Source organism: Chionomys nivalis, chromosome X (assembly GCF_950005125.1).
Source record: "Chionomys nivalis chromosome X, mChiNiv1.1, whole genome shotgun sequence".
Lineage (NCBI taxonomy): Eukaryota > Metazoa > Chordata > Mammalia > Rodentia > Cricetidae > Chionomys > Chionomys nivalis.
In genome coordinates this window covers 30,404,975-30,428,542 of record NC_080112.1, presented here as the reverse complement: position 1 = coordinate 30,428,542, position 23,568 = coordinate 30,404,975, and the positions used below count along the sequence as shown (strand labels likewise).

General features: G+C 42.5%; 1 protein-coding gene across 6 annotated transcripts in view; it reads right to left on the bottom strand.

Moving 5' to 3' along the window:
• Positions 1 to 23,568, bottom strand: part of Usp9x (ubiquitin specific peptidase 9 X-linked) — a 144,349-nt gene that overhangs the window by 107,385 nt on the left and 13,396 nt on the right. For 4 of the 6 annotated variants that reach the window (XM_057760226.1, XM_057760230.1, XM_057760229.1 and 1 more), the window contains exon 1: positions 7,666 to 8,257. The exons of 1 other annotated variant lie outside the window; for it this stretch is intronic. The gene's annotated coding sequence lies outside the window, so the exon portion shown is untranslated. Of the gene's footprint in view, positions 1 to 7,665; positions 8,258 to 8,682; positions 8,956 to 23,568 lie in introns of those variants that run through there. One more of the 6 variants, XM_057760227.1, reaches the window with a different exon arrangement.

Genomic DNA, 23,568 nt, shown 5'->3' with positions numbered 1-23,568 from the left:
CAAAGCCACAGAGAAACCCTGTCTCGAAAAACCAAAAAAAAAAAAAAAAAAAGTGAATGATCAAAGTATACTAGAAACATTTAGAAATTATAATAAAGCTTATTTTGTACAATGAAATTATAATAAAGCTTATTTGGTACAATAAAATACAATAATTTTTAAAAACTTAAAATTCAAACAATCTTCCAGTGTTATGTTGTCCCCACTCTCCAACCCCAACCACGGGTCATCCTATCTACTCTGGAAGGTAAGGCAGAAGGTTCAAGGCCTATTTGGGCTACACAGCTACTTTAAGGCCAACCTAGGCAACTTTTTGAGACTCTTGTCTCAAAAACTAAAGGAAGGAGAGAGGGATGGAACTGAGGGTACATATAGGTTAGTGGCTGAGAGAACACTTGCCAAACCATGTTCAAGGCCCTGGTTTTAATCTCTGCTACCTCAAATAAAATAGGATCCCAATTTTGTCATTCAGGGAATCAATAAGCAGTTATGTAAATAGCATTGTTGGTGTTCTATAAATATCTAAAGGTAAAAGACAAAATCCCTGATCTTATCCATTAACTGATGATAGCAAAGGTAATGATTTAGAAAACAGCTTATATTTTTTAGTTATGGAAACAGTTTCATGAAGAAGACTATATATATATATATATATATATATATATATATATATATATATATGGTATCTTGGTTATGCTTCTTCATCTCACCAGACCATTTTCTTCACTAAAAAAATGACTAGATTCAGCAGGGCAGTGGTGGCCCACGCTTTTAATCCCAGCACTCAGAAGGCAGATAGATACAGGCAGATCTCTATAAATTCATTCGAGGCCAACCTGTCTACAGAGCAAATTCCAGGACAATCAGGGCTGTTTACACAAAGAAACCTTGTCTCAAAAAAAAAAAAAAATAAGAGGGAGAAACAGACAAAGACAGACTAGATTCATACTAAATTCATCCCAGAATTCATCATAAAAAGATTACAGGGAATGGAGAAATGGCTTAATGGTAAAGAGTACTTGGCTCTTGCTGAGGACCTCGGTTTGGTTTTTAAGTAAGCCACAGGGTGGCTTAGAACTATCTATAACTCCAGTTCCAAGGGATCCAATGCCTTCTTAAGAACCTTTGGGGCGATGAATCCACGTGTGCACTTAACACTCATATACATAAAATAAAGCTTAAAACAAAACAAAAAAGGAAGCCTGGCATAGTGACCCATGCCTTTTAATCCCAGCTCTCCAGAGGCATATCTCAGTTGAAGGCCAGCCTTGACCATACACAGCAAGTTTCAGGCCAACAAAAATTACATAGTTTGCCCACCCCCCAACACACACATAATAAAAATAAAGGCTTATTAGGTCAAGTGATTCCTCTAAGTAGTGAAGAGAAAAATTAAAACAGCAAAAATAGACATTTTTACAAGACTGATGTATTGAGTTTTTTGCCTGCAGGTATGTATGTGTGTTCACCACGTGCACACCTGGTGTTCACAGGTCAAAAAGCAGTTATCGGATCCCCTGAAACTATAGTTGTGGATTTTAAGTCACCATATGTAGCTACTGGGAACGGAACCAAGTTGCCTGGGAAAGTAGCTATGTACTCTTTTTTGTTTGTTTCCTGAGAAAAGGTTTGTGTAGCCCTGGCTGTCCTGGAACTAGCTCTGTAGAGTAAACTGGCCTCAAACTCAGAGATGCACTTGACTCTGCCTCTCCAGTGATGGAATTTAAAGTTATATGCCACTACCACCCAGCTTTTAAAAAATCGTGTTGAGGGCTGGTAAGATGGTACAGTAGATAAAAATATTTGCCACCAAGCCTGACAATCTTGAGTTTCATCCCCAGAAACACAGTAGGAGAAAAAAGACTGACCTCCACAAGCACCCCCCCCCATAAAAACGTATAATGGTATACAGAGAACTGACTATGTTTACCAAATGGTTACCAAGCATTCATCTGCCAGGCGCTTTCTGTAGGTTAAGGATCTATCAATGTGTGACTTAGGACTGAATCTGGGTAGATAGAATCGACCAACCTAAAAGTACATAAAGGACAAAAACAAAACAACAACCAACAACTTTTTGAGACAGGCCCTTCCTATATTGGTCCATCTCCTCCAGTCCTGCCTCGGGCTCCCAAGGTCTGTGACTACAGGTGTGAGTGGGGCTATGGGAAGACAAGAATAATTAAAGCAACTAAACAAAATGAATAAAACAAAAGCAGACAGTGTAGGAGTAGAGAATCAATTCCTAAAGCCCATTGCCAAGAATGCTCAAGAATCCATTTCCAGCTGGGTATAGTAACTTTGGTATCCTAGCACTGGGAGGCAGAGGCAAGTGGATTTCTGAGTTTGAGGCCAGCCTGGTCTACATAGCAAATTCCAGGTCAGGTTACACACATAGTGACATAGAGACAGGCTCAAAAACAAAAACTCATTTATACCATTCTTAATATATAAAAATAAGTTCAGAATATTCTATTTTAAAGAAAGTGAAAATAGGACAATCTCATTGGCTTACATCTTAACAAAGATCTACTTATAACTACCTAAATCAGTTTTCTACAAAACACACAAAAATGACAATTAATGCCTTGGAGGGACTTTGGAGATGAATAATCCTGTCCTGCTTCTTTTACACAATAGTAGTTGCTAAAACAATGCCTAGCACAAAGCAGACACCAAATAAATGTGACAGATGAAATAAAGTCAATGCCTTAAAAGATATTAAAAACATTAATTCTGGAGTCAGAAACCTTAACTCTTTTTTGTTTGTTTTCAAGACAGGGTTTCTCTGTGTTGCTTTGGAGCCAGTCCTGGAACTAGCTCTTGTAGACCAGATGGGCCTCGAACTCAGAGAGAACCACCTTCCTCTGCCTCTAGGATTAAAGGTGTGCGCCACCCTACCCGGCAGAAACCTTAACTCTTAAGAAGGTGCTCAGAACTGATAAATGAGTAAATACGTATGTATACACACACGCACATATGTGAAGCATGTCTGTACAATCAGTGTCTCATATACCTATCAATTTAATCCCTGAATTTCTCCCTATGTCTGGGTTTGATTATCAAAATTAGGTTCAAGAGTGTTGCTATCTAACAGAATACAAAAAGCACAGGGCTACATACAAATGCTCCCTTTCCCTTAAATGAACTGGAAAACCAAAAACCAAACAAACAAACACTCTCCTGGCCTGGGTTGCAGAGAGGAAGCTCTCTGGTCATCAGGCTTGTACTCTAAGTAGTTCTTACTTTGCCCTACTTTTTTTCCTTTAAGAGGCCAGTTCCTGCTCCAATTATAGAGGTAAACATACTTTGAAAAAGTTCCACAAATGATTCTGACACAAAGTTAAGGCAGAGAAATAACTGCTAGGCAATCATCCAGAATAAAATTGGAAATTTCTCAGTGTGGCATGGCAGGTCTGTAGTCTCAAGTATTTTGAAAGCTGAGGGCCAATGTTCTTCATAGGGACCCAGTCTGAAACACCAAACTCTACAACAACCAAAAGTCATTTGTTGAATGTATGTGTAAGGTACATATGTACATATGAAGACATAGAACATAGCATAGGTAATACTTGAAAAATAATTTTTAGTCACTTCTCATCCTTTTGGCAAAGCTCAAGTATAATTTTAGGTAAATATCATCTTAATATAATACTTTCCCGTATCTTTTCTCTAAAAATATACTATAGTAGTCATCATTTTAGCATCACATTACTTGCAATCCCAGCACTTGGAAGGTGGAGGCAGAAGGATGGGGAGTTTAAAGTCATCTTTGACTATACAGCCAGCTTGAGTCTAGCCTAGATTTGTGAGCTCTTGTCTCAGAACACAGAAACATAAATAATACAAAAGGACATTAAAGACCACTAAAATTCCCATTTTCTAAAATTCACTAAAGATATTTAAGGATTCTTGTGTCACATTAAGAATGATCATAGGGGCCAGATGGTGTTGGTGCACTCCTTTAATCCCAGCACTTAGGAGGCAGAAACACTCAGACCTCTGTAAGTCTGAGGCCAGCCTGGACTACAGAGCAAGTTCCAGGACAGTCAGGGCTACACAAACCCTGTCTCAAAGGGGGGTGGAGGGAGAGAATGATCATAGGGACAGAGATATAACTTGGTGGTAGCATTCCACTACCCTAGCATGCATTAGGCCCTAAGAAAACAGGACACACACACCTTATGTCTGTTATGGCTATTTTCATTCCATAATTGTCAACCAAAGCTACAAAATGCTAAATGAAACCCTTGGCCTTAAAATTTTTAGTGAATATAAAATTTATGTTTTCATTACAGAAATATAAAAGTTGCCTCTTATTATTTAAGCTATAAATTCACTCTGAACATTTTGTTAGACATATGGGAAGACACCTATCTTTCATGGTTAAACAAGTTATTTTGATAGTCTTACAAACAAAACTAATCTAAAGCTACTCTGGTACAGAAAACAAACTAAAAAGGCTCTATTTTTTTTTATAGTAGGCAGGCAATCGTGGCACACACCTCTAATGCCAGCACCTTGGAGGCAGAGGCAAGAGGTTCTCTGTGAGTTTGAGGCCAGCCTGGTCTACAAAGCAAGTTCCAGGACACCCAGAGCTACACAGAGAAATCCTGTCTCAAAAAACAACCTAACATTTCGCTAATATGGCACATAAATTAAAGTACCACTAGCAGAGTATGACAGATGGCAGGCCCTCTGCTGGTACATAAGGAAAATAATACCCATATAATTTCATAAATGTGAATGCTTAAATGTTTAACAGTGTTGACTTGCAATTAATGCTTATTAAGTGCCAATTATACTGAAAATAGAAAACAAAAAAATCCATTTTCCTATTCATCCACACAAGTTCTGTAATAACATACAACAATAGCCCCAAGGTTTTATCTCTGATGTTGTACAGAAATCATACACTTCTTTATATTTTAAAGTACACTCCTTAAAATATATCTCTAATCCAGGCCCACATAGAATCCATTGAGGTTTTTGTTATATTTTAACATTTGGAGTTGAGGATCAATGTAGTAATTCTTTCCCAAACACTATTATAATGTGTAAAAATACAAGACACTTGGCGACAAACATGATTTTCAAAGATGCAGATCCTCAAACAATAAAATGGAAACCAAGACTGTTTCTCAATTTTTGAAAACATTTCAAGATTCAGAAAACATACCAGCAAGAAAATATACCAATAATAATAAAAGAATTATATGCTTTTAAAACAAAACTCAAGTAACTCAATAACCACTTCCTCAGTTTAGGGTCTCAAAGACTAACACACACACAATTTAATAATGTATGTGTGTATGTGTGTGTACAGGTCAGAGAGGTGTCAAATACCCGAGGGATTCATAGACAGTTGTGGGCTGTGGGTGATGGGAATCCAATTTGGGTCCTCTGCAAGAACCATATGTACTCAACCACTGAGCCACTTCTCCAGCCCGACACCCCTATGTATTTCAAATAATTTTCTCTCACCTGCTTTAAACAAAGACTGGTTCCAATAATAAAATTCCAGAAATATAAAAACTTTAAATTGATCTATTAAATAGAAAACATAAGCGAATATAAGTTTTCATGTGTCCGACTAATCAAAAACAAATGACTGGGAGTTTCTGACAAACATCCCTAATTAATACTATTAATACTATGACAAAGAAAAATAATTTCTGAATAGACACCACTAAATTGCTCTTCCAGAGATTATCAGAAAATGTATTGCAAGGTCCTGGTAGACAAAAGAACCAAAGTCAATCCTACCGGAACGTTCCACTGAATAGGAGGAAAATGGAGGGACCCAATGAAGTGCTCCATAATTTAAGGATAAAATCTATTTTTTAAAGTTACTTTCAGAAAAAAAAAAAAGCAACAGATTCTCGACCATACTGTTCTTGTCTTCAAGTCCCACAGACATTCTCTTAGAATCTGCCAAGGTCACCCAACGAAAGGAAGAAATAAATAGTATTAAGATAACAGCGCGTCTTCGTGTGTGTGTGGGGGGGGGGGGTAGGTGTCGATAAGAAAAAGGACGAAGACATTCACATTGTTTAAAACCTGGAATTTTTAGTGAGAGAAAACAAAACATACTTAATTATTTTTAATCTCACCCTTGGAACGTCAATTCCTAATACTTCCGGCTTTCAGTGTACCCAAACACTGGAACAATAAAGTTTAGAAGGTTAAAGTTACAAGTATGACAATGCACGCAAGTTTAAACATGATAAAAGAAATGTTGGTATCTCGATATATCTAATACCTAAATCTTCCAAGAAATTGGAGGGCATTTTACTAAAGCCAAAATGGCAGGTGGTGATTCAACAGACTGAAACGATCTAGAGAGCTTGTAGTCTCTAAAAAGAAAACCTAGTTCTGGTTAGCCAGTCCTTACAATAAAGGGAGCTAATGAACTAACAAATACCGGCTGCAAAGCTTCCACATCAGTGCACCCAAAATGATTCTTCTTGAGTGAAATTATACAAAGGATGGATATGAAAGGCTGGTGAGTTTTAAGGTGAAAAAATTACAACTGTCTCTCCTACAAACATTAACATAAGAATTGAACCTAAAACCAGAAGCCCCCCCCCCCACTCTCAACGACAGGCCGCGGCAATCAGACACACCTGTAAACTGCGGCCGTGAGAACCCAATTAACGGTGGAACTACAAACTTCCAGAATGAGAGCGTGCTTCTCTGAGGCACGTCGTCGAGAAAAATGGCCAAGTTCCGGCGGCTGGGGCCGTGCAAACAATAACAAACCCCCCGCCCTCGCCCTGCGTCCGCACCTAGTTCCCAATGAATGAGAAGCGAGCCACGTCTCCAGCCGGCCGGGGCCTCCCGTCACCGGCGGCTGAAGGTTTTATTAGGCAGCACCTCGCACACGCGAGTATTTTGTGGCCGTCGCCGTCTTGAGGAAGAGTTAAAAATAGAAAGGTGGCAGGTCTGCTCGCGCTCGGAGGCGACTTCGGCGTGCGAGCAGCCTGCCCGGCCTTGGGCCGCGCGCCGCTGCCGGGACCGGGGGGGTGTGGGACGCCGATAACCGGGCCCGGCTCTGGCACGGGGCGCGCGCCCGCGGTTATCGCCGAGGGCGGAGGGGAGGTGGCCGCGCCGGCAGGCCCGATAGCCAGGCGTCGCCGCGGCCTAGCGCGCCCGCCCGCCCGCCCCAAATCACTCCTCCTCAGTAATGGCGTTCGGTGTCAAGTGGAACAGGCTGAGGGCGCCCGCGGCGGGGTGAAGAGGCGCGCGGACCCCCCCTCCCCGGCGCCGTCGCGCGCTCGGGGCCGACTCCCGCACGGGTGGAGGGGCGGCACGCCGCGCCCGGAGCCTTCATCCTCCTCCTCTCCACTCCAGTCAGGACGGAAAGGGAGAGGAAGGGGAGGGCCGGAGCCGTCAGCCATTTTCCCTGCCAGTCCAAAACACTCTCGCACACGCACACGGACACACACACGCGCGCACACGGACGCGCTCCCCGTCACACGCGCACACGGGCCGCCGGCCGGGTGCACGGCCGAGGGTCGCGCGCGGCCGCGGAGGTAGCCCCCCGCCGGTGCTCCGTCAGCGGCCCCCAGGGAGGGCCGGCCCTCGCACGCACACCCCCTCGCCCGCGCCCGGCTCCCCAACCCTCGGGCCAGCTGTCGGCCGCGCGAGCTCCGGGCTACTCACCCAGCAGTCTTCAGAAACAGGACACGCGGAGGCGAGAGGCGCAAGGCAAAAGCTCGAGGCCGGACAGGTCGTGAGGAGAGGCTGCACGCGTGCCGACACGGCGCGGCGCTCCTCACGCTGGCCGCCCTAGGGCCGCGGCGGCTGCGGCCGCCTCCTCCTCCCTCTCAGCCGCTCAGCCGACGGCGGCTCTTCCCCTTCTCCCCTCAGGCTGGGGCGCTTTCTGAGCTCACTCAAGCTCCGGGCGGTGCGTTTCTCCTGCGTCACCTCCTCCTGCTCCTCCTCCTGCAGCGGCAGTTTCACCTTCCCCTAGACGCCGCCTCTATCCCCCCACTCCGGGCCTGTTCGCCTGCCTGCGGCTCCGCTCCTCGCTCCCGTCAGCGACCCCAAGTCCCGGGGCGCTAAAAGCAGCCGCCTCCCGTGAGGGAGAGGCGGCAGCGGCCGGCTCCCGCGAGGCCTGGGAGCCGGTGCAAGGCAGGGAGAGGGTTCGCTGAGACAGACGAGGCCCGAATGGGCCGGCTACCGAGCTTGCGGCTCCGCCACGGGCGGAGACTAGCTTCCGCAGCCTTGGGTATCACGGCCTCGTCAATATGGCGGAACCAACTAATCAAAAACGAAAAAAAGACAAAAAAAAAAAAAGAAACCCGCACGGCCAGTGGCGGCGACGGCAGTGGCGGTGGCAGCGGCGGCGGCGCAGCAACAGCAGCGGCAGCAGCAGCGCAGACTCCCACTAGTCCCAGTGCCGCCCAAGGCTCACCGCGTCTCCGCCCCCGTCAGGTCCCGCCCCTCCCAGACCCCGCCCCTCCGCGCTCGGCCCACCCCTCCCCCTGCCCAGCCCCCCTCTCGGCCAGCAGCCCCCCCCCCCCCCCCCCCGCCTCTCCGGCCACCTCAGGTTGGTGGGGGAGCGGGAAAGAAGAACGCGCGCCGCTAGGGGGCCGGCTGAGGCGGTGGACGCCTGGAACTCGACGACCCGGGTGGGGGAGGGGAAGACAATACCGGCGAAGGGTTGTTCGGCCCTACCGTGGCTTCCGGACGGCCCCTCCGAGGGGTCATGCGAGGGCCAGAGACTCTTCCATCCTCTTCGGCCAGGGGACCCGGCCGAGAGCTAACAGTCGCCCCAAAAAGCTCCGAAGAAGAGGCTGGGGTGGGGGAAGGGAAAGAGGCCGGAGTTCTGCCGTGCGGAGCGGGCGAGTGGACGGGACTGTCGGGAATGGAGGGGATATGGGCAGGCGAGGGTTAAAGGAGCGAGCTGCAGCCGCGTCGCCGAGTTTGACTAGAGCTAGCTGCTTGTTTTTGTTCCATTGTGAAGTGTGGCCCCGCCGTCGAGTGCCCGGATGATGACGTCATCGGCCTCCCCCTTTTCCGGGACGGTGCGGGGGAGGGGGAAGGAAAGTCAAGATTCCTGGGTCCCAGTGCTAGACGGTTGCAGCCGCCTTGTTTGAGGGTCCCGACTGCGCAGCTGACCCGCATCACGTGACACGAGGACGGGACGGGCCACTGAGCGGCGGTGCCAGGTCCCAAGGGTTTGACCACCTGCTCCCTGCCGATAGGGGGAAGGTGTGGCTAGAACTCCTTCGGAGTGGGGGCCTCCTTCCCACTCTTTGAGGGAGGCGCTTTAAGCAGCTCATTCACACGGTCCTGCAGCATCAGTACCGAAAGCATTTCGTCAGCCTTAAAGGCACACTGGCTGGGAATGGGCACATTTTGGACACAGGAATCGTTAAAACAGTAAAGACAAAAGTTGTACACCGTACCAGGCAGCTAGCTACTCGGTAATGCTAAACGTAGCAAAATAAAACTTATATTGCCATATCAGCACCATTCAGTGTGAGAACCCGGAAGGGACTTATGAACCCATCCGCTATGTCAGGGACTATTTTCTGCATATTGAGATTCGAAGTGCAGGCTGCAGAGAAAAAATTTATCAGGGCAATCTCAAACGGGGGGGATGGGGAGTTTGAAACAAGTGTATGGTTTTCCTAAAGTGCACAAATGAAAAGTTAATAAAGACAATTACTGATCTATCACATTTCATTTTGACTTAAAAATGCCTGTGGGCAGCAGCTCGCATGTAAAATCATAAAATCCTATAAAATATATCGTGTATAGGACTGTTAAGTTTATGCTATAAATACATTCATTTCTAATAAAGCAGCGTTTTAAATGGAATCTCAAAGAATTTAGGTGACAGCACGTTACTGGTTAAGTTTTAAACATTTCTCTATGCAACACAAGACTGTTTACAAAGTTCTCGCCACAAAAACTAATAGTGTGCCCCAAACACATTATTTATAGTCCTTATAACGAAACACGTGCAATATTTATTGTATAAAACTAATACATGTAATAAAACTATTACGTGATTTTAGTAAGACTGAAGCTAGAGATCTCTACCTCACCCATCCTCTAAAAAATACTATTACATTATGCCCTATAAATATTTATGATTACTGTGTCAACTTAAAGTAATAATCAACAGACTAAAAAGGCAACCTACAGCATGTTTTAAACGATCTCTAAATCATTTAATAAGGAATTAAAATTCACAATATATAAAACTCCTTCAGCTCAACAGCAAAACAAATAAACAAAATCCTTCAATATAAAAATAAGCAAAAGGGGATGGTGAGATGTCTTCCTGAGTAAAAGTGCTTGCTGTCAAGCCTGACAACCTGAGCTTGATCCCTGGAACCCATATGATGGAAGAAGTAAATGGTCTCCTGCAAGTTGTCCTCTTTCGTGCATATCCACAACGTGAACACACTTACACACAGTTTTCAAAATGTAAAAATAAGCAAAGGAAACTGGGTGTAAGGCAGCAGGTGCCTGTAATCCCAGCACTCTAGGTTAGACAGGAGAATCTTCAGTTTGAGTCCAGCCTGGGCTATGTAGTCAGATTCTATCTTGAAAAATAATATTAAAATTTAAAAATAAAAGTTGGCAAAGGATTCGAACACTCATTCATCAAATAGATGAATGGCCAGTAAATACATGAAAAAATACTTACCACCACCATTCATTAGAGAAACACAAGCAGAGTCACAGGAGATAACACTTCATAGTCTATTACTATTACATAGTCTAAGACTAGTAACAGAAAAAGTAAGGAGATAACAAGGCCAGATGCACAAAAATTGAAATTCTACCTTGCTGGTGGAAAAGTAAACTGGTGCAGCTGCTACTGAAAGTAATAGGCTGGTCCTCAAAAAGATAAACATTACCATCTGACCCAGCCAACTCTACTCCTAGGCAAAGCCTAAAGCATTGAAAGCAGGGACTCAAACAAATGCTTGTCTACCAATGTTCATAGCAGCATTAGTCACAATAGCCAAAATGTGGAAACGGCCCAGACATTGAGCAGATGAATGGATAAAATGTGGTAGACATACACAATGGAATGTTATCCTGCCTTAAAAAGGAATGAGACTCCTGATAGAGACTAGAACATGTATGAACCTAGGAACCTTCTAAGGAAAATAAACCAGATACAGAAGCTCCCATATGATTTCACTTTGTGTGGCATCTTTAAAGTAGGCAAGTTTATACAGACAAAGTAGGGTAGAGGATAGGAGGTATGGTTTACCGGACACAGGATTTCTATGGAGGTGACAAAAAAAAATTAGGGCAGTGGGAAATGGGGATGCTTGTATAATACTGTTAATGTACTTAATGCCACAGAACAACAGACTTAGGTAATTACAATGGTAAATGTTATGTATGTTTTACTATGTAATTTTTAAGGATAAAATCTCAGTAATGCTCAACACAAGTGAGGCTCTGGAGTCAATCCTCAGCAATCTCCCACCCCCATTCAAAGAGGAAACAATTCCAATCAAATACTGGTAATTTCCTACGGGGATCTCTATATTACACCCTTAAGTCTTCTCCAGCAACTCTCCAGGGGTAAATGTACACTTGGCTCCCAGAGGGGGGTGTGGCTACAGGACTGCCCACTTAGACATCTTCCATTCAGCTCATGAGACAGGAAATGAACAGTGCTGGGTTAAGAGAGTAAATTCAACCCCGAGTACAACCAAGATGAAAGTTAACTGTAGTCCAGCCCTTTCTTCTCGCTTCCTTTGTTTTGGTTTCTCTTTGCTAACAGTTGTCCTTTCAGGGCTGAAGACTGTAATTTTTTTTTAACTTCCTGGTTCTTTGCTATCAGAACAGAACCTTATTATATTTCATTTCCTCATAAAATTTCCCATTGCATTCTGTCCCCTCTTCACTCTACCCAAAAAAAATTTGCTAAGTAACATACATCTTTAAATATAGGATTTCTTGAGGACAAATTTCAAAGCAGTTCTGTATGGGGGGTAAATGCGTCTCCCTATAAAACAGAAAGCCAGCAGTGGTGGCGCACGCCTTTAATCCCAGCGCTTGAGAGGCAGAGACAGGAGGATCTCTGGGAGTTCAAGACCAGTCTGTTCTTACACAGTGAGTTCCAGAACAACCAAGACTTCACAGAGAAACATTGCCCCAAGCCAAAAACATTACAGAACAAAACCAAAAAAAGTTAGAAAATGGTCTGTCCATTTTGCTCTGTTGGTGCTTCTCTGAAACTAACCAATTTCCAGTTAAGGGCTTGGATACAAAGTCCAGAAAGGACACCAAGAGTAACCCTGGCTTTGGATCATCAATTTGTCTCAGGGGCATACACACACATTTCCAAAGGAGAAGTGTCTGATACCTGCCTACTTGAGAGTTAAAGTAAATGCTTTAATCTTGGTATCTGCATCAGCAGTCACCAATGACTACCACAGCCATTACAAGGAGACCATCAAGGACAAGCTAGTTAATGAGTGTTATCAAATCAACGAATATTTAAGATTAGCTAGTAAATAAGTCTTAAGAGTTTACAGTTCATATATGAAATTGGATAGTTGTCTCAAATTTCATAATCACCTTAATATATTTGATATTATTAAGTTGTGAAATTGAACAAAAGTTTCTAAACTATTCACAATAAATAAAAACATTTTAATCAACCACTTGTTTTTCCCTCCTGGATTTTGTGCTATTTTACAACTTGTAATTTGTGGTGATTTCTGTTCTCACTGTAAATATTATCTTTTGTGTCTAATTTTGTATTTTAATTTGAAAAGTTTTTCCTGAAAGCTTCCCAGATTGTGTGTCAGACTTCACAAAGCTCTATTAAAAAAGGCAAGAGAAGTTGGGTGATGGTGGCACATGTCTCTAATCTCAGCACTTGGGAGGCAGAGTTTAATCGCTGAGTTAGAGGTCAGCCTGGTCTACAGAGAGTTCCAGCACAGCTAGGGCTACACAGAGAAACCTTGTCTCAGAAAAGAAAAAGAGGTAAGAGGAAAATCACAACAAATGATAATAATAAAAGACCTAAGTATGAAGGTGTCTTCATGACTATGATTGTTAACTTGATGAGAATTTAGAATCACTTAGGAGACAAACCTCTGGGTGTGTCTACAGGGGTATTTCTCAGAGAGGTTTAATGCAAAAAGGAAAACTCAACCTGAGTGTGGGCGGAACCATTTCCTGGGCTGGGCTCCTGGACTACATTTAAAAAAAAAAAATGAGAAAGCAAACAGAGTGTGGTGGCACAGACATTTAATAGAGAAGCACTCAGGAAGCAGAGGCAGGTGGGTCTCTGAGTTCAAGGCCAGGCTGGTCTACAGAGCAAGTTCCAGGACAGTCAGAGTCGTTACACAGAGAAACCCTGTCTCAAAAAACAAAAACAAAAAGAGAGAGAAAGCAAGCTGAACCCCAGCATTTCTCTCTCCGCTTCCTGACTGTGGATGTCATGTGAAAAGCTGCCTAAAGCTCCTGCTGCCTTGACTTCCCCATCGTGACAGATGTGCAATGCAATAGTGAGTCAAAATAGACCCTTCCTTTCTTAGGTTGCTTTTCTTAAGTGTTCCATCACAGAAAAAAGAAACAGAACTAGCTGGGCATGGTGGCGCATGCCTTTAATCCCAGCACTCAGGATACAGAGGCAGGCAGAACTTTGTGAGTTCAAGGCCAGCCTGGTCTACAGAGCAAGCTCCTGGACAGCCAGGGCTACACAGAGAAACCCTGGAAAACAAAAACAAAAAGGAAATGTAACTAACTCAGTGTCCATGGTAAAAAAGTTTGTGCTTGTTTTTCTGATAGCCTCTACTGAATAATAAACACAAAGTTATTCCTAGCAACTTTAAACAAAAAGCCAAGAAAAACAGAACACAAACACATATAACAAGATGAAATACTTTTCACCTTCATTTTCTTTCTTTTGTGTTTTTTTTTTCTATTTGTTTGTTTGTTTGGAGACGGTCTCTCTCCACAGTCCTGGATGTCCTGGAGTTTGTTATGTATACCAGGCTAGTCTCAAACTTACAAAGTTCTCTTGCTTCCCCAGTACTGGCATTAAAGGCATTGGCCATTACACCCAGTTTAACTTGATATTTCAAAGGAACTTTAAAAGCTGGTCAGGTGAAAGATCAGTGCCCTGAACCTGTGCAAGGAGCTGCATGACTTTGCAGGATGCCCAAAGGAGGGTCCAAATGAAGGAACAAAACCAGAGGACTCACAAGGCAGCAGGCCAGCCCTCCAAACGGAAGATGCCACAGAAAAGCACGGGGCACCTATCTCATTAAGAAGCAGTTTTTCAAAATGTTAACACTGTATAGCAGGTCCCTTGGTTAATTAATACCCTAGCATTGTTGATAAGAAGAGATTTCTTTCTTTAGAAATGAACATTTCCAGTTGTGATCTATACATGAGACTTATCTACATTTGGCTAGCACGCAGTTATCACCAAAGACTAGACAGATTGTAGGCATTCAAGATTCGAAAACTGAGGCCTGAGGTGGCTGAATCCTAGAGCTGACTCAGCTCGCTACCAACAGGAAGCATCAGTTAATATTTCTCCAGTGCGTCTGTTAGTCTTCACTAAAAGTACAAGGACACTCGTTTTACTTTAGACTATGGGGATCTTTGGATGCTTGCTTAAAATTCGAAGGATTCTATTTTATATACTTTGTGTAAACCACTACCATGTAAAATAATTGCATCTTTTAGTGTTTTTCTGGTGAGCATAATGTAATTCTGTGTGGTTCTAGGAAGTACAAATCTCTTTAGTCTGAGAGGAGTATCACATTGTGGCACAGATTATGTCTCCCTCCTGACCTAGCATGTTCTAGTAACTCCTAGCTCCTCACAGTTATAGTTCACGTATTTATCTGGAATAGTCTGAATTTTCTGGGTTTTCTCCATTGAAAAGTAAGTCTCTTAGGTTTATTGTACACAGAAAAAGATGACTCAATCATTTTCACAATAAAAATATGATATTCTACATGGCCACTGACTTGATCTTTATGCTTGCCTTGTTATTGGGGAAAAGAGAAAAAGACTAGGGCTGGAGAATTGGCTCATCAGTTTAAAGCACTGGCTGCTCTTGCAGAGGACCCAGGTTGACTTCCCAGCAACCAATCACATGACGGCTCACCCCTACCTGTAGCCAGTTCTATGGGATCCAATACCCTCTTCCAACATGGGCACCATAAATATACATGGTGTACATACATACATACAAACAAGCAAAACACACACATAAAAATACACCTTTTTTTCTTTTTGTTTGTTTTTTTTGTTTTGTTTTTTTTGTTTTGTTTTGTTTTGTTTAGAGACAGGGTTTCTCTGTATAGCTTTGGAGCCTGTCCTGGAACTCACTCTGTAGACCAGGCTGGCCTCAAACTCACGGAAATCCGCCTGCCTCTCTGTTTTCTGAGTGCTGGGATCAAAGGCATGTGCCACCACCACCTGGCATAAACCCTCTTTTTTTTAAAAGAAAAGAAGGAACCATTTTTGAATTTCACAGCATAAACAAAATTATAAGGGAATTTTTTTTTTACAATCTAGTTTCCTAATAAAATTGGTTTGAAAATTTTAGAAAACTGTATTAAGATACTTATTTAGCTATCTTAAATCATTAAGATTCAAAGTCATTCTTAGTGATAGAAACGGCTTTTTTAAATGTCTTTGGAAATAACAGCAATGACCCAAATAAATGCTGTTTTTTCCAACGAACTTTCTAGAATTAAGACTAGTGCTGCCAGCCGGGTGGTGGTGGTGCATGCCTTTAATCCCAGCACTCGGGAGGCAGAGGCAGGCGGATCTCTGTGAGTTCGAGACCAGCCTGGTCTACAAGAGCTAGTTCCAGGACAGGCTCCAAAACCACAGAGAAACCCTGTCTCGAAAAAAAAAAAAAAAAAAAGACTAGTGCTGCCAAGAATCCAATTAAAAGAGATATTTCCCAGATAATTCCATGGCAGGCTACTAAAGTGTGAATTGTACTTAGTTCAGAATTTATCTTTTTATTTCATAATTTCTAAGACAGAATTCATTAACTAAGTTCATATGTTTGAGAATATGTTTATATAGTGATATTTTATTAAAAGCATCCTACAGTTTAGAACTTTTTCTAATTCAAAGAGGTCCTATTTTTTCCTTTTAATTAATACTAGTAGGATTTTGGTATTTTTTTTGTATTTTAAGTATTGCATTTTAAAAACTTTTGTTTTTATAAATGTTTGCCTGAATGTGTGTCTGTGTACTACATGCATGCCTGGTGCCCAGGGAGGTCAGAAGAGGATGTTGGTCCCTGGGACTAGAGGTACAGACGGTGCTTGTGAGCCACCATGTGGGTGCTGGGAATTGAACCCAGGTCCTTTGGAAGAGCAGCCAGTGCTCTTAACCACTGAGTCTGTTCTCTGTTCCAGCAGAGGATTCTGACTTGTGAGTCTACCCCTAAATAAATAACTGTCTATTTTTCTCAATTCTGAGCTAATGTAGAATTTCTTTTAAGCGTCCTTCTTCACATCTCTCTAGCCCTGTTTTGTTTTTTCAAGACAGAGGTCTCACTGTGTAGACCAGGCTGGCCTCAAACTCAGAGATCTGCCTGTCTCTGTTTCCCAAGTGCTGGGATTAAAGGTGTGCTCCGCCACCTCCTCGCTACATCGTATGTTTTATTTTAAAAACAGCTATTCTTTCTTGGCTCCTAAGTATCTTTTCTCATTTATTCTTTTAGATAAAGATTTCTTCTTGGGAAAACATAAGTGGCCACTTGTCAGCTGCCTAGCACAAATTGTCTCCTTTCCATTGTTTAGGTTCTTGGTAGGACCTCTTGTTTCTTTGGGGGGTTGTGAGGGGTAGGACATGCCAGCTTACCCTTAGCTTTGCCAGCCCATGTGGTTGTTTACAAGAGGGGCTGCTATCAGAGGCTGGTGCGTTCACTCTCAGTTTGCTTAAGCACCCAGCCAGCCTTTTTCCTTGCTCAAGTCCTTCAACAAACATGGAATCGCTTATTGAAAGAGTGACGTCTGACAGCTTTTAAATGTATGCTGCAGATGGCAACGAAACAAGTGGAATGGCCAACAGAAGCAGCTTGGCCCAAGCAGTGGTCTGGAAAAGGACTTTCCATTTACTTTATAACAGCTGGGCACCAAAGGCTCAAAGCAAACAAAACTCTATGTGGTGCGCACAAACAACATTAAATGGAATATGATGACACTACAAAATGTCTGGCTAATAGCCGAGAACTGGGCCTTGTATTCTACCACCAGGAACAATGACTGATGTCATTTTAACATATTTCCTTTCAGGTTTATTTGAATGGACAGTTTTTCTAAAAATTAACTCTTGAAATAATATAATGAAATTAAAAACATTAGAAGCTTTTAGTTTGTTTTTGAGATAACATCACAGGTAAACCCAGGTTGACCTCAAATTTGCTATGAGGCTGACCTTGGACAGTTAATCCTCCTGCTTTACCTCTTGAATTCTGAGATTACAGGCCTGCCTTGGCACATCTAGGTTAAGTTTGGAAAATTGAGAAAGAAAAATATTTTTCACAGTGCTGAAACACAACTGCTATGATTTGGTATCTATGCATTTTTTCTTACTAATCTTTGAATTGTCTTTGAGAAATAGTAGAAATATATGAGTATCTGTTTTTCAAATGAGCATTGATTCGGTTTACGAGTGCTGAGCAAATGTCAACAAGCTCTTTATTTTTTTCCACTTACTTTTTTTTCTGTTTGTTTTTCCAAGACAGGGTCTCTCAGTGTAGCCCTGGCTGTCCTGGAACTTGCTCTGTAAACCAGGCTGACTGGCCTCGAACTCACAGAAATCCACCTGCCTCTGTCTCAGTCTCCCGAGTGTTGAGATTAAAGGTATATGCCACCACAACCTGGCTTTTTCTACATACTTAAATTTTTGAATATTTTGCACATTACTTCACATGAGGGTATTCAGAACTGACTATTTTTGATCAATAGTACCCTGCTGGGTGAATGCTGTACGTCCTTGGTAACCAGTCCCTAACTGATAAATATTTGGCATGCTATTTAATCCTTTTGCTAAGATAAGAAAATGCTGACTTCCAGTTTCTGACCCAGCACATAAGGCCCTTAGAAGTCATCATGCCTGACCTTCCAATAACAGAAAAGCAAAACACCTTAAAGTCAACAACTCCTTTCACATCAATCAGAAAATTGAGGTCACAAGGTTAACTGCTGCCTCCTCCAGAGACACATGCAAATTTAGAAAAATCACAGCTTACCAAAGCAGAAGCTTTGGAATAGAAGCCTGCCAGCTACAGACAGAACCATGGTAGAGAAGGTTAAACTGTAGTTGATGAATGGCTGAAAGTGTGTGTAGACAACTTTCAGATTAAAAAAAAAAAACACTAGCTGATGAGGGGTTCTCTACAGTATTGTGAGTTTTACCGATAGGTTCGGAGGGTGTGCCTTTGAGGATGTTTCAAGAGGGGTGCCACCTGCTTCTCAGCCAAATAGGAGAAGAAACAATTCTGAGATATTCTTAGAGGATTTTGTTCTCCTTAACAAAAGCATGCCTGTGATGGAGGAAGGTCATTGGTTAATTAAAAAAGAAACTGCTTGGCCCTCATAGGTTAGAACATAGGTGGGTGGAGTAAACAGAACAGAATGCTGGGAGGAAGAGGAAGTGAGCTCAGATGCAGGGCAGCTCCTCTCAGAGACAGACGCAATGCAGCTCATCGCCAGAGCAGATGCGATGAAGCTCCGACCCAGGATGAACGTAGGCTAGAATCTTCCTGGTAAGCGCACCTTGGGGTGCTACACACATTATTAGAAATGGGCTAATCCAGGTGCGAGAGTTAGCCGAGAAGAGGCTAGATATAATGGGCCAAGCAGTGTTTAAAAGAATACAGTTTGTGTGTTGTTATTTCGGGGCATAAGGTAGCCAGGCGACCAGGAGCTGGGGCGGCAGGAACACAGCCCGCAACTCCTCACTACAGAATGGCCCCCAACGTGTGGACAACTATATCCACAGAAAGCCTGAGAAAGCTTGGGAAAGAATAGAGTAAAGCATGTTTTCTTGATAGCAGCAATTTCTTGGGTCTGCTCTGCTTGCTAGAGGCAAGCAAGTGCTCTCATCTAAGAGAGGCTTCCTGACTCAGCTTTTGCTGCAAAAACTTGCAGCTCTCGCCAGGCGGTGGTGGCGCACGCCTTTAATCCCAGCAATTGGGAGGCAGAGGCAGGCGGATCTCTGTGAGTTCGAGACCAGCCTGGTCTACAGAGCTAGTTCCAGGACAGGCTCCAAAACCACAGAGAAACCCTGTCTCGAAAAACCAAAAAAAAAAAAAAAAAAAAAAAAACAAAAAACTTGCAGCTCTCTTAAGAGGTCCTGCCACGAAACACTTAAACGGTGTTGATGAAAAGCTGAATGCATGCTTTTTGGTTTTCAGCTGTAGCAGGAAAAAAGCTGTGCCATTTAAAAATGCCGGCTTTCTGGGCCATCCTGCCAGGGCAAACTCTGACTCTTTGAGGCAGGAGGTCAGCTATAGAGAGAGCATTTGAGTGTTGTAGCTTGTTTGCTGGCAAGGACCTTGAAACGCCACAGCCGGTACCTCAGTCATGAGGCTGGAAAGCTAAGGAATGGGCTAGATCCAGCCATCAAAACCACAGCTTTAAACCTACCCATATTGCTCAGTAATTTCAAGGCTCGTGTGATCAGAAAAAGAGAGATATACAGTAAAAGAAAGATTCAAAGTCAAAGAAAATGTTTAAATGATTTACAGTGTGTTAAAAATATATGCAAGCGCCAGGCGGTGGTGGCGCACGCCTTTAATCCCAGCACTCGGGAGGCAGAGGCAGGCGGATCTCTGTGAGTTCGAGACCAGCCTGGTGTACAGAGCTAGTTCCAGGACAGGAACCAAAGCTACAGAGAAACCCTGTCTCGAAAAACCAAAAAAAAAAAAAAAAAAAAAAAAATATATATATATATATATATATATATATGTAAGCTAAAAGTTAAAGTATTTGAAAGTAAAAAAGGAAGAGAGTAGTTGGGTGTGGTAGTACACACCTTTAATCCCAACACTTGGGAGGCAGAGGGAGATTGACCTCTGTGACTTCAAGGTGTGGTAGCACATGCCTTTAATCCCAATGCCTGGAAGGCAGAGACAGAAGGATCTCTGAGAGTTCAAGGACAGCCTGGTCGACAGAGTTATTCCAGGACAAAGATATACAGAGAACCTGTCTCAAAAAGCAAAAAATAAAAGTAAAATTAAACAAAATAGAGGTTAAAATAAAGCGCACAAAGATGGAAAATACACAGAGAATTTTGATACTGTATGTTATTATGCTCTGTTTGAATTGTTTAAATGCTGAGGAAGGAGCAACAATTGCTAAAAGATATTTGTTTATAAATGCTACTGAACTAATCCAACATAGATATTTTGAAAATACCTTGACTTCAGAATTTGGACCTAAGGATATGATACTTTGGAAAAGAGATTCTTCTGTTTTCACAGACAATGACATCCTGCCGATTGCTTCCATCCCAATATGGTATGATAGACCACGCCCTCCTGAAAGGTTGCTGTGAACACCTTCAAAAAATTACTTCACTCAATTGACGACTGAGATGAACCTAGCACACAGGTTATACCCTGAAATATCTGATTAACAGCGTCCCCATTCAGCAGGAAGCAGTTTGGAGAGAAATAACTACGTCCATATTCCCAAATATTGTTTATAAATGTTCTTTTACATTTAAAGGGGGATATGATATAGGTATGAAAAATTTGCATTGATATGGATTTTGCTTTAGTGATTTAAATTTAAGGTCAATTTTGTTATATGTATATGTATTTCTGATACTGATTAAGGTATTGTGATTGTGTAGCTCATGTAAAAATGTTATGTATATAAGTTGTTAATGAATAGTTATCTATAATAGTCAAGTTTGTAGTCATGTTAGATTTTCTAGATATACATAGATATATTTTAGATAGACATTCTTCATATCTTTCAAAGACTACGGAATATGCTATTTAATGTTTTAATAACTTAGGGTTTTTCATGACAATGAGACACGTCTGCTCCTGGCAGCACCAATCTACTTCAAGAAGAAAGAAGATGGGCATCGAAGAGGCACCTTATGGAGTTTGATAGCCATTTGGGCAAGAAACTGCTCTTGCCTAGACTGTTGTATAAACTGAACACAGAGAACCCGCAGAGAGAGAGGACTACTGAACTTGCCTAAAGGTGAGATGATCTTTCGGGGTTCCTGATTCATGAAGGAGTCTGCGAGACATTCTGCAGGACACAGCAGATAGTGACTGAACTGCCTTTGAAATTTCCTGCTTCATGGAAATGTCTCTGGATACTATGGACCTGTAGGCCGAAGATGGATGCTCCAATGGTACAAAGGAACTTTGGGTGACTGTCCAGGCAGCGAGATGTCTCTGTGATTTCTAGAGTTTTGTAAGTTGCTTACTTCTCATTTACTTAGGTAATATTGTATCTTTCTGGAGTCTTTGATGGAGTTGAAGAATAGTTAGTTATAGCTTTAGTTTTCCTTAGTTATGATAAAGATAAAATAGATGTAAATATTGTAATTTTTACTTGATAACTGTTTTGTTATATGTAATTTTGCTATGTTAAAGTTAAAGCCTTCCTTTTTTTTGTTTAAACAGAAAAAGAGGAAATGATGGAGGAAGGTCATTGGTTAATTAAAAAAGAAACTGCTTGGCCCTCATAGGTTAGAACATAAGTGGGTGGAGTAAACAGAACAGAATGCTGGGAGGAAGAGGAAGTGAACTCAGATGCAGGGCAGCTCCTCTCAGAGACAGACGCAATGCAGCTCATCGCCAGGGCAGATGCGATGAAGCTCCGACCCAGGATGGATGTAGGCTAGAATCTTCCCGGTAAGCGCACCTTGGGGTGCTACACACATTATTAGAAATGGGCTAATCCAGGTGCGAGAGTTAGCCGAGAAGAGGCTAGATATAATGGGCCAAGCAGTGTTTAAACGAATAGTTTGTGTGTTGTTATTTTGGGGCATAAGCTAGCCAGGCGACCAGGAGCTGGGGCAGCAGGAACACAGCCCGCAGCTCCTCACTACATGCCTGCAAGGAAAAGTATTTTACCAAAGTCTAATCACCTTAGATGTTATCATCCTAACCCAACTGGAGAGCCCTCTAACCTTTGACACTGGGGAAAGGAATGTCAGACTTTAGCCCTCTCTAGCCAGTCTACATAGATGGGGAGGGGAAGAAGCAAATGCCAAATTCCCAATTCAACCGTCCAGCTACACAAGCTCACTAAAAGCCTAAAACCTAATGTACAAGACTGTATCCTTCCTCTTTCCCCAACACTGCAGCCACATTAGTGAAGACTCACTCACCTCAGCAACTTCAACATCATGCCTACCTGTCACCAAGAACATTAAAAGCACACTGAAAAAAAAAAAAAACTGAGCACGGTTTGAAGAGATAAGCATCAGAAGCACATTCAGATATTGGAGAGATACTGGTCATATCAGCAGGAATTTAAAACCATTACTAAGGGATCTAATGATAAACTGGATCACATTCAAAACAGACAGAAACTTTAAGAACCAATAGAAAATGCTAGAAATCAAAATAGGGGTTACATATGTAGGATGGTCACAGACTGTAGATTTAGCATGAACAGAGCTCTAGGTTCAATACCCAGTACATGCATACATACATATACATTCTCTCTGTCTCCTCTCTCTCTCTCTCTCTCTCTCTCTCTCTCTCTCTCTCTCTCTCTCTCTCTCTCTCTCCAGCTGAAGCAGAAATCAAAAAGAGTACCTTTGACACGTTGACAGGCTCAACTGTAGTATTCTGGGTATGCAGTCAAGGAAAATGTCAAAGAATATGAAGGTATGTCAATGGCAACTTCTAAATTGTTAGCCAGGCAGTGGCAGTGCACGCCTTTAATCCCCAGCACTTAAGAAGCAGGCAGATCTCTGTGAGTTTGAGGCCAGCCTGGTCTACAAAGAGAGCTCCAGGACAGCCAAAAGAAACTTCTAAGATGTTAATACAAAAAAAGAAAGAAAAGAAATTGAAAGGTTGGAAAGATGACTCAGTGGTTAAAAGCACTAGCTGCCAAAAACAAAACAAAACAAACAAAAAAAAAAAACAAAAGCCAGGTGGTGGTGGCACATGCCTTTAATCCCAGCATTTGGGCATTTATGAGGCAGAGGCAGGCAGATATCTGTGAGTCCAAGGCCAGCCTGGTCTACAAAAGCTAGTTCCAGGACAGGCTCAGAGAAACCCTGTCTCAAAAAAACAAAAAACAAACAAACAAACAAAACACCAGATGCTCTTCCAGAGGACCCAGGTTCAATTCCCAGCATCCACATGGTGGCTCACAACTGTCTGCAACTCCAGTTCCAGAGGACATGTGACACCTCACACAGACATGCATGCAGCAAAACACCAATGCACATAAAGTATTTTTCAAAAAAGAAACTGAAGAGAGAAAGAACAAAAGAAAGATTTAATATAATGGCTGAGAATTAAACAGTATTTACAAATATTTGTTTTTATTTTATGTGTGTATGTCTTTGCCTTCATGTACATATGAATGTATACAC